General features: G+C 33.8%; 1 long non-coding RNA gene across 2 annotated transcripts in view; it reads right to left on the minus strand.

Annotated features, from left to right (window-relative positions):
• LOC116070472 overlaps positions 1–5554 on the minus strand; it is a 30168-nt gene extending 24614 nt beyond the window's left edge. For both annotated transcript variants that reach the window (XR_004110412.1, XR_004110413.1), the window contains exon 1: positions 5505–5554. This is a non-coding gene — a long non-coding RNA (uncharacterized LOC116070472). The remainder of the gene's footprint in view (positions 1–5504) is intronic.
• Positions 5555–14834: the final 9280 nt, after the last annotated feature.

Here is a 14834-nt window from a genome sequence, read left to right on the forward strand (position 1 = left end):
TGGATGGATCTGGAGAATATCATCCTGAGTGAGGTAACCCAATCACAAAAGAACAAACACGGTCTACATATGTTTTAAGAACATATCTTTCAAAAAAAATGCTTATTTTTGTCTTTGAAATGTCTTTGCATATCTCCAGCTCACATTATGAATCATTATATTTTAAATTATTTTCCAAGTATGCAACTTATTTTTACATTCCCCTAGTAATATGTGTCTTGTAGTAGAGAGGTCGTTAATGAAATTAAAGGCACAATTAAAGGCACTCCTTTTATTCACAGTGTATTTAGTGTTTTACATAAAAAACTATTAGTAAATACAGTACCCATTCTTTTTTTGTCTAGAAATATTCTGCTTCTTTGCTTATGTAATGAACTTATTAATACAGTTTTAGAGGGGTTGTTAAGATGGCTCAGTAGTTAAGAGCATTGACTGCTCTTCCAGAGGTCCTGAGTTCAATTACTAGCAACCACATCGTGGCTCACAAACATCTATAATGGGGTCTAATGCCCTCTTCTGGTGTGTCTGAACATAGCTACAGTGTACTCATACACAAAAATAAAATATATTAAAAAATACATCTTTAGTTATTTTGTGAGACATATAGATGTTCTCACATATGTAGAACATGGCTTTCCAGACTTTTATGTGTTATAAACTCTGTTTTTTTTTCCTCTGGATTAACTGATCTTGTTACGGATGAATTATTTTTTGCACTGATTCCATCTCTAATTTCTTCATTCTGATCCATAGATATATGTGTTTTTTTTCTCTAGCAAACAGCATTATGTGTTCAGTGCTTTAGCTTTATAGCAAGTCTTAAATCAGGATAGATATACAATTTATTCTCCTCATTCCAAAAATATATCTATTATACAATGATTTTCAGGATATTCAGATAAAATTATATTTACAATAAATATAGAATTATATTTTTAATATTTCTTAAATACTTTGATGAGATTTTGGGGAAATATATCAACTTTAGTATCAAGTAAGCAAATTTGCCATCTTACCAATATTTATCCCTAAATATCCCTAAACAGATAAGCAGTCTCTCTGTTTCTGTTGAGACAGAATCTCACTTTCTAGCCTAAGCTGGTCTAGAACACCCTATGCTGTCCAAGCATATCTCAAACTTATAATGATCCCCCTGCCTCAGTCTCAGCTGGGTCAGTAGTTTTTAAAGTCTCTTTCTTTACGTTCTTGAACAGTCTGTAGAAAAGTGACAACATTTATTACTTACATGACTTGTACTCTATTCAAATCAGTCTTGTAACTTTTTGTTTCCAGAAAGTACTATCATTTCAGTTTATTCCATTATGTATTTCTCTTTTGATAAATGTTAGTGTATTTTCTGAGTTTGGTGTACTACTTCCCTGATAGAATGAGACATAAAATATTCTCACCTTCCTATTTCTGCCTCATTTTTCTTTTCCTCATCTAAAAGTATATATGAAAAATGGACATTAGATTTTTCTAATATTGATATCATTTAGAGGTAAATTCCTTAAAATCACTGAGGCCTGGTTTTTTTTGTTGTTATTGCGGAGCAAGAATTACCATGTATTTCCAATTCTTTACTTACTGAAGAATTATTCAGTTTTTCTATTCTAGAATGGAAGTCAGTATCTTGCACATTTATAGAATTATGCCAAATAGTATAGCATATAGCCATTTGATATACAATTGCTCATAATATTTTCTTAATTCCTTTTCTTGATGTTGCTAATTGTTTATGTTTGGCTGCAAATACTGATTCGATTGCTGTTCTTGCATTTGAGTAGTTCTGTGTGATTTTGATGCTGAGTAACATGATCCTGATCCAGCCATGAGACCATGCTTTATGAATTAGGGTATAGATGATGATCGTATGTACTGGTAGTCCTCTGGACTCCATTTTCAAATGCTGTCTCAGGCTTTTGACTGTCTTCCCTGAGATTGGCTCCTGTTTCTATGTTCTTCTGCACATCCATCCTCTGACAAGTTTCTACCTAGATGAACACTGAGTAGTTTTGAGGAACATTTTTCCAAAGCTTCAAAGCATTCTGTTAGATAACTTTCAGCATATAATTCTACAGCACTTGCTGTTAGCTTCCAAAGAATATATTTCTATTAGAATCTATAGATGGTCTTCTGATATTGTGAATATTGTGTCTTCCTGGTTTTCCAGGCAAATAATGACAAGGTTTTCTACAGAACCCATATATTGATATCATAAACAATTCTTGTTCTCCTTTCAAATGTCTGTTACTGGAACTATGAAGCTGATAAATCTAGGCTTGACCTCCTAAACATGGCTATAGTTACTCCCACTCATTAAGAATGGCAGCTCCCAGATCATCCCAAAACCCCCATCATAGAGAGTCTATTTTTCTTCTTCTATAGTTTTACTTTGCAATTGGAAGGTAAATTTTCAGTAACCCTCCACAGTTTTGAAATCTAATTTTATACTTTGTCCAGTATTTTGTCTGGGCATTCTACCACTTTGTATGCAAGCTAAAATTATTTTGAATATTTTAATAATGTCAAACAACTACTAAATTATTTCTCTCATTTTCCCATTGCCTAAGTCACTACTCTCCACTTCTATTTTCATATTTATCTCCCATCTGATTGCTTTTAATTGACTTTTTTTTTATTTCCTAAGTTGAAAAGTTATGTTTATCAAGATAAGATACTATCATAATTGTGATTTATTTTACCGTGATAAAATACCATGACCAAATATAACACGCGGAAGAAGGTGTTTATTTGAGCTTATAGTTCCAGAGTGTTGTCTGTCACTGTGGGAAATATGGGAAGGAACTCAGAGGGCAAGTACCTGGGCAGAGCTGATGTACAGGGTATAAAGAAGTACTGCTTACTTACTGTCTTTCCCCCTGTCTCTTGTGAAACATGCTTTCTTCTAACACTCAAAAACATCTCTGCAGAATAGGTGTTACTCACAGTGTTCTTAGCACTCTTACATTAATCAAGTAATAAAATGTACCAATGACTTAGTAATGGGCCAACTGATGGGGACATTTTCTTACGTAAGGTTCCCTATTCCAAAATTACTCTGCTTTTATCAAGCTGTCATAAAACTAGCACATCCATGGGAGTGGAAAAAACATGCCAAGTAAAAGAATGGGGCAAAGAGTCATATGTGAGATGAAAGGTGGGTGTTTGATGAGAAAGCACAAGAAGAGGGGGTAGAGAAAGACACACACTTCTGTTTAGAAATACAAAGTAACTTCTTTTTCATTATCTAATATGATTTTTAAAGATAATTAGGTTTCTGATCTGATAGCATTTGCTTGACTTTTAATTCATGTTGTTGCTACATTGCCTAAGCTCATTTCCAACTCTTGGGATGAAGTTTTCCTTGTGATCCAATGTTTGCAGTAGTTGGTCCTAAAAGAATGTGCCATTAGGCCTGGCTACAGACCATTATTTTTCTTTTATCACAGTGTTAATTAGTAAATATTATCCAAGTTTGTGGATGTACCACATTTCTTTACCATTTATGAGATAATACCATGAATTTATTTCGTTTATTTAGTTTCTAAAGATACTTATGAGCAATTATTTGAGCACATTTTATCTTATTTTGGGTGTAACTGTGTATGAAATTAATAACCTGTATAATAATACTGTTCATTTTATTGAGTAAAATCCTTTTTAAAATCTAATGATAAGCATTTTTATTTTAGATGTCAATATGTGCTGTTTCTAAGTAAACCACTTTCTCATTAACACATTCCAAACATTTAGTTCTCACAATAACCTAGTATTTGATTATTTAGTTTTAATTTAAAACACTTTCAACCATTCCATCATTATACCCTAACCATTTTATAGTGTCTGCTCCTTACCTACATGTTTCTAACATTGTTTGTTCTATTCTTTCATGTGAAATGATATCTTTAACAAATGCAAATTTTTTTTAAAAAAATTAGAGGCTGAAATGTTCATAAACTTCTGTAACTCAGGTAAGAAAGTAAGCATTAAAGGTAAGTTTCACTCCTGTTGCTAACTTCAGTTTCTATGTTAGTAAAGATCCATACTGCTTCACCATTGGTTCTGCAGCAAAGGAAACCTTTGCAATAAAAGGCTATTGATTTTTGTACTTTAGGCATAGTTTACTTAAGTCCATTCTATGTGTTAGAACTACAAGACATAAGGCAACATGGAGAGATGTATGGACACTTCCAGATAAATCACACATCCACGTCTAGACACAAGATTAAGGTTTGAAAAAGTGTAATAGCTAAGACAAATGCCAATTTAGCTAGTTCAGAAAAATGATTTCTTTTTAAAATGAGCATCAGTGAAAACTTTGTAAAAATTAACTAAAGTTGCCACATCTTTGAAAGCTTTACAACTTACCATTTTTTTCTCTTTTCTTTTTATCCAAAGAGTCATTTTATTGGAAGGATTTATAAAAGAACCAGCAGGCTTCAGTTAAGATTTTGTTGATTGATTTTGAATGTGCTGTAGTAACGTTACTGACTACTTACGGGTGATACACCACAGGAAACATTATTAAGATGGCTTAACTCTGTTGGTGTTTTACATGAGTATTTATATGCTTCCATCTTTATATATTTCTAGAGCTGGGTAATAGTGTGATACAATTTAGTTATTATAGTGTTCATGAAATTTTCAGTGAAGCCAAGTGGTAATAAAATACCTATACTTAGAATCATTTATGTGTTTTTAGATGGCAACCCCAAACTTGTACTTAAAGCAGAGGTTTGTTGAAACCTTTACTCCTTCTAATTCTTAAAATAATAAACTTTTTAAATTGCAAACACCCAGCTCATACAACAATGCTATCAAATTATGTTTCATATTCAATAATGTAATGTCTAAGTTTAGTAATCTATGATATAGAACTGATAATATTCTGACCTATATTTTAATAAAGAGTAAAGTATAAGCCCTTTTTAATACTAATTTCTCTTTTAGTTAATTATTTTTATTTTTCACTTTACATCACTGGCCCACAATCCTTCTTTCTGACCCTCCCCTTCTATTAGAGGGTTAAGAGCAACCTGGGTATCCTTCTACCATGGCACATCAAGTTCTGTGGGGCTAGACACATCTTATCCAGCTGAGACCTGACAAGACAGTTCAGGTAGAAGAACATATACCACAAACAGGCAACAGCTCAGGGTTAGCCTTTACTCCAGTTGTTCAGGACCCACAAGAAGATCAAAATATACAACTGCTACATATGTGTGGGGAGGCCTAGGTCCAGCATGTGTATGCTGATTGGTTGTTGGTTCACTCTCTAAGAACCCCAAGTGTCTAGGCTAGTTGATTCTATTGGTCTTTCTGTGTAGGTCTTAACATGCAATCCACCCCCCCATTCTTCCACAAGAGCCCCCAAGTTCTGTCCAATGTATGGCTGTGGGTGTCTGCATCTGTCTGAGTCAGTTCCTGGGTAGAGCCTTTCAGAGGACAGCCATAATATATTCCAGGCATCTGCAATACGGTCTAGGTTTGGCGACTCTTACTGTATATGGGATGGATTCCCAGGTGAGATAGTCTCTGGAAGGCCTTTCTTCAGTCTCTGCTCCATACTTAATTTCCATATTTCCTCCTGTGAGTATTTGTTCCGCATTCTAAGAAGCACTGGAGTATCCACACTTTGAGCTCCATATTGTCTGTAAATTCTATCTTGGGTGTTCCAAACTCTTAGGCAAATATCTACTTATCAGTGAGGGCACACTATGTGTGTTTTTTGCGACTGGGTTACCTCATTCAGGATAATATTTTCTAGTTCCATTCATTTGCCAAAGAATTTCATGAAGTCATTGATTTTATTAGCTGAGTAATATTTCATTGTATAAATGTACCACATTTTCTGTATCCATTCCTCTGTTGAAGGTCATATATGGTGGTTTATGTTGATCAATTTTCATATGTTCATATGTTCAGGGAACATCCAGGCATCCCTGAGATGAAGCCTACTTAATTATGATCAATGATGTTTTTAATGTGTTCCTGGTATGTTGTATCTCTCTGTTTAAGATTTTCCAATTTTGTGAAGTACTTGTTTTTGAAGAAAGACCTAATGATTCTTTCAATTTCCTCAGTTTTTGTTATGTCTTCTTTTTAATTTCTGGTTTTATTTATTTGTTTATCTGGATATCATTTCTCCATTTTGTGATTAGTTTGTCTAAGGGTTTGTCTATCTTCTAGATTTTCTCAAAGATCCAGCTCTTGGTTTCATTGATTCATTGTATAGTGTTTTTTCTTCCTAAATGTATGATTTTCTTGAGTATTTTATTGAGTATTTTGCATTGTTGTTCAAGAAGAGATTGGACTGAAGCTCACTTTGTTTGATTTGGAATCAGGTGAATGTGGCTTCATAGAATGAGTTTGGCAGTGTCCCCTCTGTATGTATTTTGTGGAATGGCTAGGGAAGTATTGGAATTAGCTCTTCTTGGAAAGTCTGTAAAATTCTGCTTTAAAATCACCTGGCCTTAGTTTTTTTTGTTGTTGTTGTTGTTGTTGTTGTTTTGTTTTGTTTTTCACTGTTGGTAGACTTTTAATGACTGCTTCTATTTCATTGGTGGTTATAGGGCTATATGAGTAGTTTACCTGATCTTTCTATAAATTTGGTATGTCTTACCTCTCTGTTTAAGATTTTCCAATTTTGTGAAGTACATGTTTTTGAAGTAAGACCTAATGATTCTTTTAATTTCTTCAGTGTTTGTTGTTATATCTCCCTTTTAATTTCTGGTTCCATTTATTTGTTTATGTGAATATCATTTCTCCACTTTATGATTAGTTTGTCTAATGGTTTGTCTATTTTGTGGGTTTTCTCAAAGAACAAGTTCTTGGTTTCATTGATTTGTTGTATAGTGGGGTTTTTTTTCTTCCTAAATGTATGATTTCAGTACTCATATTAATTCCTGCATTGCACTCCACTTCAATTTTTTACTGTACAAAATTTTCTTCATTCATTTTTCAGTACAGGGACATCTAAGTCATTTCCATGTTCTGACTATTATGAAAAATGCTTCTATGACCATAGTTGAACATGTGTTCCTCTACTAGGATGGAGAATCTTTTGCAAATATTCCCATGAGTGGTATAGTTGGCCCTTGAGGAAGGAATTTCAATCTTCTGAGGACCTGTCATATTGGTTTCTTAAGTGACTGTACAAATATGCACTCCCACCTGCAGTGGAAATGGAAGAGTGTTTACCTATGTTCCACATTCTAACCAACATGATCTGTCACTTTTTTGTTAATCTTAACCATTCTGACAGGTACAAGTGAAATCTCAAGAATTGCTTTGATTGGCATTCCCCTGATTGCTAAGGATGTTGCACATTTCTTTAAGTGTTTCTTGAGATTTCTTTGTTGAGATTTAAAACTGAGTTATTTGTTAATGTCTAACTTCTTTTTTTTCTTTCTTCCTTTCTTTTTTGGTTTTGTGTTTTTGTTTATTTGTTTTGTTTTTTGTTTTGTTTGTTTGTTTGCTTGTTTTCAAGACAGGGTTTCTCTGTGTAGCCCTGGCTGTCCTGGAACTCACTCTGTAGACCAGGTTGGTATCAAACTCAGAAATCTGCCTGCCTCTGCCTCCCAACTGATTAAAGGCTTGCGCTACCATTACCCAGCTCTTGAATGCTTTGCATGTTTTGGATATTAGCCCTCTTTCAGATGTGGAACTATTGAAAATCTTTTTGTGTTCTGTAGGCAGCTCTTTTGTCTGAGTGACCATGTCCTTTGCCATTCAGAAGATTTTCAGTTTTCATGATGTTCTATTTGTTAATTCTCTATCTTAGTGTCTGCATTATTGGTGTTCTGTTCAGGAGTTGTTGCCTATGTAATGCTTTCAAAGCTTTTCTATACTTTCTCTTTTTCCAGATTTAATGTATCTGTTTTTTTTATTATTATTATTTTGTCTCATTGGATATTTTATTTAATTACATTTCAAATGTTATCCCCTTCCTCATTTATACCCCTAGAAACCCCTATCCTACCTCTCTTCCCCCCTGCTTCTATGAGGGTGCTTACCCACTCACCCACCCACCCATTCCTTCCTCCCTGCCCAAGCATTCCCCTACACTGGGACATCAAGCCTTTCCAGCACCAAGAGCCTCTCCTCCCATTGATGTCTGACAAGGCCATCCTCTGCTACATGTGCAGCTGGATCTATGGGTCCCTCCATGTGTACTCTTTGGTTGACAGTTTAGTCCCTGGGATTTCTGTGGAGTCTGGTTGGTTGATACTGTTGTTCTTCCTATGGGTTTGCAAACCCTTTTAGCTCCTTCAGTCCTTTCTCTATCTCCTCTATTGGGGATCCCATGTTTAGTCCAATGGCTGGCTGTGAGCAACTGCCTCTGTATTTGTCAGGTTCTGTCAGACTTTCCCAGTTCCTTTTGTTTAATTTTGGTTGAATGTCTATTTTATTAGATATTATATTACATTCTCTACCCTGCTTCTTGGGTCTATTTGCTTGAAAATTTTTGCTAACCCCATATTGAGATAATGCCTACATTTATTGTTGATGCTGGTTTCTTGCATGCAGCAGAATGATGATCTTTCTGTTCTAATCCTTTCTGTTAGCCTAAGTCTTTTTATTGAGGAATTGATTCCACTGATATTGAAAGATATTAATTACCAGTGATTCTTAATTTCTTTTATTTTGATGGTATAATTAATATGTGTGTGTATATATATGTGTGTATGTGTGTGTGTGTGCTTCCTTTTTTTTTTTTTTTGCTGGTATGGAATTACTTATTTCCTGTGTTTTCTTGGATGTGATTATCCTTTTTGGGTTGGACTTTAGTATTTTATTTGAGGATATTGAGTAAATTTGGATTTACCTTGAAGTATCTTGTTTTCTCCATCTATGCTAATGTAGAGTTTTGCTGCTTATAGTAGTATATGTTGGCATCTGTGGTTTCTGAGAGGTTGCAACATATTTTTTCAGGCCCTTATAGCTTTTAAGGTCCCTTTTGAAAATTCTGGTATAATTCTGATAGATCTGAATTTGTATGTTAACTGACCTTTTTCCCTTGCCTCTTTTATTATACTATTTTTGTTCTGTACATTTTGGGTTTTGACTATCATATGGTGGGAGGATTTTCTTTTCTCATCTAGTCTAATTGATGTTCTATAAGCTTCTTAAATGTTTATAGGCATCTCTTTCTGAGATTATGAAACTTTTCTTCTATAGTTATGTTGAAAATATTTTCTGGGCCTTGGAGCTGAGATTCTTCAATTTTTTCTACTAGCTTGTTAGGTTAGGTCTTTCATGGTATCCCAGATTTCCTAGATTTTTGTGTGTCAGGAAAAATTTAAATATAACATTTCTTGACTGTTGTATCAATTTCTTCTATTGTATCTTCTTCCCCTGAATTCTTTCTTCCATCTCCTATTTAAAGTTCACGATGCTTTTATCTGTTTTTCCTGTTTTCTTCTCTAGGTTTTCCATCTCCGGGGTTTCCTTCAGTTTGCTTTGTTTTTGTTTTGTTTTCTTGTTTTTGTTTTTTGGTCTGGTTTGTTTGTTTTGTTATTGTTATTGTTGTTGTTTCTATTTCCACTTTCAACTCTTGCACACTTTTATTTGTTTCCTTCCTCTGTTTAATTGTACTTTCATGTACAATTTTATTTGTTTCTTCTTTAAAGATGTCTTCCAATTTGATTTTCCTGCAATGCTTTAAAAGTGATTTATTTATCTAATGTTTAAAAGCCTCTATCATCTTTTAAAGATTAGATTTAAGGTTATTTTCTTGTGTTTTGGTTGTGTTTCCACATGTAGGACTGTTAATAGTGGGTTAGTTGTAAACTGAAAGTGTCATAGTACCCTGGCTTTTGTTGATTTTATTCTTTAAGGGTGCTTAGTCATCTTGACGGCCTTGGTCTTGGATGTTCCTATTGTAGTAAGTATTGGGAGGGGTCTTATCTTCAATGTTCCTGGAGTAGGAGACCTCTTATGGGCTGTATGGTTTCAAATCAGCAGGTCTGTATGGTTCAGGGTCTATAAGTCTTTGTGGTTCAGGAGCCACAGGTCTAGTGATGGTAGGCAGAGAGTTGGTGGGAGAATGGAGTTCCAAATAAGATAACAGTCTGTTTAAGACAGCTTGACATGCCCACGAAGATTCAATAAAGAGGGAAGATGGATGGGAAAATGGGAAAATTACCTGTATGGCTGAGAATCTGCAGGTCTGATGAAGATGGGAAGAGAGGTGGCAGAGGAATGTATGTCTACAGTACATAACAGGCTGCTCAGGGCGGTTTGGTTTGCCAAAGGACTCAGCAAGTAGTGGGGATTGATGAAGGAATGGAAGCTAACATGTATGATTCTGGATCCTCAAGTCTGATGAAGGTGATCAGGGAGGTGGGAGAAAAATCTTAATATTAACTTTTAAAGCTCAGAACAAATTATTAATTATAACATGGTCCATCTCTATAAAGCAAAATACTAAGCCCCAATATTAAGATATACAAATATGTTTACATTTTAAAATTGTAAAATATTTTGACTAGCTATGTCATAAATTGTTTTTGTCCTACTCTTATTCTAGAATGTAATATAAATACATTCATATATGTATCTCCACATGAGGATTTAGATTTAAAAATATAAATTTTTGCCGGGTGGTGGTGGCGCACGCCTTTAATCCCAGCACTTGGGAGGCAGAGGCAGGCAGATTTCTGAGTTCGAGGCCAGCCTGGTCTACAGAGTGAGTTCTAGGACATCCAGGGCTACACAGAGAAACCTGTCTCGAAAAATCAAAAAAAAGAAAAAAATATATATAAATTTTTGTACATTACCTTTTATATTTAAATTTATAATATTTCATAGACATTAAATTTGAATATATATATTAAAGAGAATTAGAATATACAAATAAAAAGATAAATTTATACTGAGATAAATGCACATTATTTAAATTCTATAAGTATTTTTAAAAGATACACCAGATGGTTTCTGTACTTGAGTCTATTCTTGAAGTTATCACATACTTGAATCATTGAATAATTTGGAGAAATGAAGCTGGCAATGATGTGGAAGGTAACTTACAGAGATCAAAATGGTGAGTGCTGATATACATGCTTCTGGAGGAGGAAAGTTATCATCAGTTTTACCCAGCTATGAACATTTTGCACTACAATACGAACTATCTAGCAATGTATGTTCCTGGTGCAATACTCAAAAATCACCTGAGATTAACTAGCTACATTTTGATTAGATGTAAAGCTCATTATACCAGCAGATATCAAAACTATATAGTTACCAGGATGAAGAATCTGTGAATAAACAGGTATGTGGCTTTAACGGAGAGCCTACTTCTATTATTCTGTTGATAAGACAGCATTGAAACAACTACTAATGACATTTTTACATACAAACATTAGTGTTCTTTTTTCAGAACTCATAAGAACCTTGTTTTCAATAACAAAATCTATAATCTATAATTAACAAAATCTGGTTAAAGTGTAGAATGACATCTATAACTCAGACCCCTCCTACCAAGATAGGGGATAATTTTAGAAAAGTAGGAAATGATTTCATGAGCAAGAGGTCCTGGATGAGTATAGGGAAACCATATTTTGGGGACATTACTGAGTCATTTGTGACACAACATTTGTAACAACAAGTATAGAATATTTATAAGTACAAGTCAGATAAAAACTCAGCATCTAGCAAGTAAATGGGCCAAACCTCATAACTAATTTAGGAGTTGTTGGTAATTTATATGTTCTGTGTAAGGAAGAGTTCATTTTCCTTAAGGGTATGGCTTCTGGTAGGCGTAACAAGCTTTGTTGGATATCTGTACACTTAAAAGTGTATAGACATTACTAATGATGCTTGATTTTTTTTAATAAGGAAATAAAAGGAAGTGGGCATGGAATGGGTAGGTATTTGGAATGAAATGGGGGAGGAAGATAAAAATTCAGTCCAATATCCTCTTTCATACCATTTTTCAATTATAACATCATATTAAAATTGCAATTTGGAATTAATCTGCTTAATAAATAGAAGACCTCATTATCTAAACAGATCTGGAAACATACTACAGATATATCCAAACATGTAATTACTGTTCTCCTAGTTATTTCTTATCATAAGCAAATTTTCTTATTATCTATCACAAGAAACATAATCATAAATTGTGTTGAGTAAATAAAAATATTTTTGTTAAGAAAACAGCATCAACTATTTCAAATTCAATGCAGATACTTTTGAAGACAATTCTCAATAACAATCACAAACCAAATCTTAAAAAACAAAGTGAATATAATATATTGAGAATCACATATACAGCCTGAATATGTGGAATGCTGAGGAAGTAGGATTTCTATGACTTCCCCCTGGATTGCATAAAGTATACCAGGACATATTTGGATAATTCATGAGATGTTGTCTATAAAACATTTGTACAAAGAACATTAAATTGTGTAAATCATGGAGAGAGAGAGAGAGAGAGAGAGAGAGAGAGAGAGAGAGAGAGAGAGAGAGAGAGAGAGAGATTTGATTCATGAGATACCATTCGATTAAAATTTCCTACCAATTTTAATGTGTGTGTCTATAAAATGAAACTAAGGGTTTTATTTATAGAGAAAAATAATCTTTAGCTATATTTAGGCTGGCTTGTCCTTCCTTCAGTTTCTGCTCATTAGTTAATCTCTGCAACTCCTTTCATGGGTATTTGGTTCCCCCTTTTATGAAGGAATGAAATGTCCACCTTTTGGTCTTCCTTCTTCTTAAGTTTCTTGTGTTTTGTGGGTATTCCTGTATTCAGAAAGGCTCTGACAGTACCTGACTAATAAGGATGTAGAGGCTCACAGACATCCATTGAACTGAGTACACAGTCCCCAGTGAAGGAATTAGAGAAAAGAAAGACCTATGGAGCTGAGGGGTTTGCAGCCCCTTAGGACTAACAACTATATGAACTAACTAGTACCCTCAGAGCTCCCAGGGTCTCAACCACCAACCAAGGACTGCACTTGGTGGGTCTGATTGTTCTGGCAGCATGTGTATAGTAGAGGATTGCAAATTCGATCATCAATAGGAGGAGAGAACTTCGGCCCTGTGAAGGTTCTGTGCCCCAGTGTAGGGGAATGCCAGGAGAGGGTGGGATGGCAAGCATGGGGAGGGGTGAGAAAACAGAGGTTTGTTCTTGTTGCTTTTGCTTGTTTGTTTGTTTGTGTTTGGGAGGGGAAACTGGGAAAGGAGAAATTTACATGTAAATAAAGAAAATATCTAAAAAAAAAAAAAAAAGAATTTTTAAAACTCTTCCACTCTTTAGGTATTACCTGTACAATTATATTGAGTGTCTAAGACGTCTTCACTTGTAGTTGGTTTATATTTTGCATAATCCAATTCCAGTAATGCACAAGTTCTTGAAATATTCTTATCTCCAAAACTGCGTATAATTGTACAATTGCTCTTCAATCCTTCTCTGTTATCTACATATGTAGGCAGATATAAAGTCCATTTCTTTGTTTAGTAATTAATTCAAACAAAATACTTGATTGTCTTATTTTTTGCATATTTATTTATTTATTTATTTATTTTTCTTTTTTTCAACTTTCATTGCATTATGAGAAAAGTTACATGATTTCAATTTATCTGAATTTGTTAACATTTAAAAACATATTTTAATTAAATATAATTGAATCACATTCTTGTTCCCCTTTTGTACCACTGCTCCTCCCATAGAACCCCCTTTAATACCTACAGTAACTTTTTTGTCATATTCCTTAAAATTTATAAAATATTATAACAATAAAAATAAGTATTATAAAAGTTGTTTGATATAAAACAACAATCAATTTAACAGTCTTATGTAGATAATCGTCTACAGCAATAGTGAAAATATATTTTTCTCAATATAAATTTTAAATAACTCCAAACATATTAGCTGTATACTTAAAAATATTACATCACTACTAGTATTTTCTTAAATGAACATGAATATATAAAGACTTTTTGTTTGTTTTGTATTTAGTAGAGTTTAAAATCTTGGCTCTTACTGTGGTACAAGCTCAAAATAAGAACAATTTTAGAAATTGGGTTTCATTGTAATAAGGCTATATTTCAATGAAGCTCACATCACCAAAGGATTTTACCTTCATTGTAGCTAAGCTGAGAGTTGATAGTTCTGCTACATCAAGAAATGAATTGTAAGCTCGATTTTCGGATACAGACTTCCTGCTATGGTCAAAGCTGTTTGACTTGAGTGACTTCATTCTCAGCCCACAGAGAACAGGTTACATTCATTTAAGAAATGGTATAGGTATTAAGATGGTCTATCCATAAATTCTTTCGCCAACTGTTTAAATGAACAATGGTTCTGCTTGGAGGCACAGACATTAGGTGAGGTTAAGAATTTGGTTCATTAGCTGTGATAGTTTGGAAAAGCATTCATCTCAGAGAAAGCTTAACTTATAAAGTCCTCTTCTTCAAACTTGATACAAGAGTTAAAAATGTCAAGCAAAGTATTCAGTCTCACTTTGTTGTTCTCTTACAAGCCTCCTCCCTAGTTAATTGTCTATGTTTCTTTGGGGTATATAAATACTTTTGAAATATATAAGCTGTTCTGAAAACCATAGTAAAGTGTAAAAGCATGAAATAAACAATACTACTAATAGAGAGGCTGAGGTAGGAGAAGCAAGATTTTAAGACCCTTATATTGTACACAGCAAGACACTGACACAAACAAGCTGATAGTGTATATAGATTGTACAATGTTGGACCTATTTCTTCAATTACCAAATTAGAGATCATTGGATGACAATCAACAAATTTCAATTCCTCATATTATTGGATTTCAATTGATTAGGATATGTTGGTATTATTAATTTTCAAATTAATAT

The sequence above is a fragment of the Mastomys coucha genome, unplaced genomic scaffold (genome assembly GCF_008632895.1).
Source record: "Mastomys coucha isolate ucsf_1 unplaced genomic scaffold, UCSF_Mcou_1 pScaffold22, whole genome shotgun sequence".
Classification (NCBI taxonomy): Eukaryota; Metazoa; Chordata; class Mammalia; order Rodentia; family Muridae; genus Mastomys; species Mastomys coucha.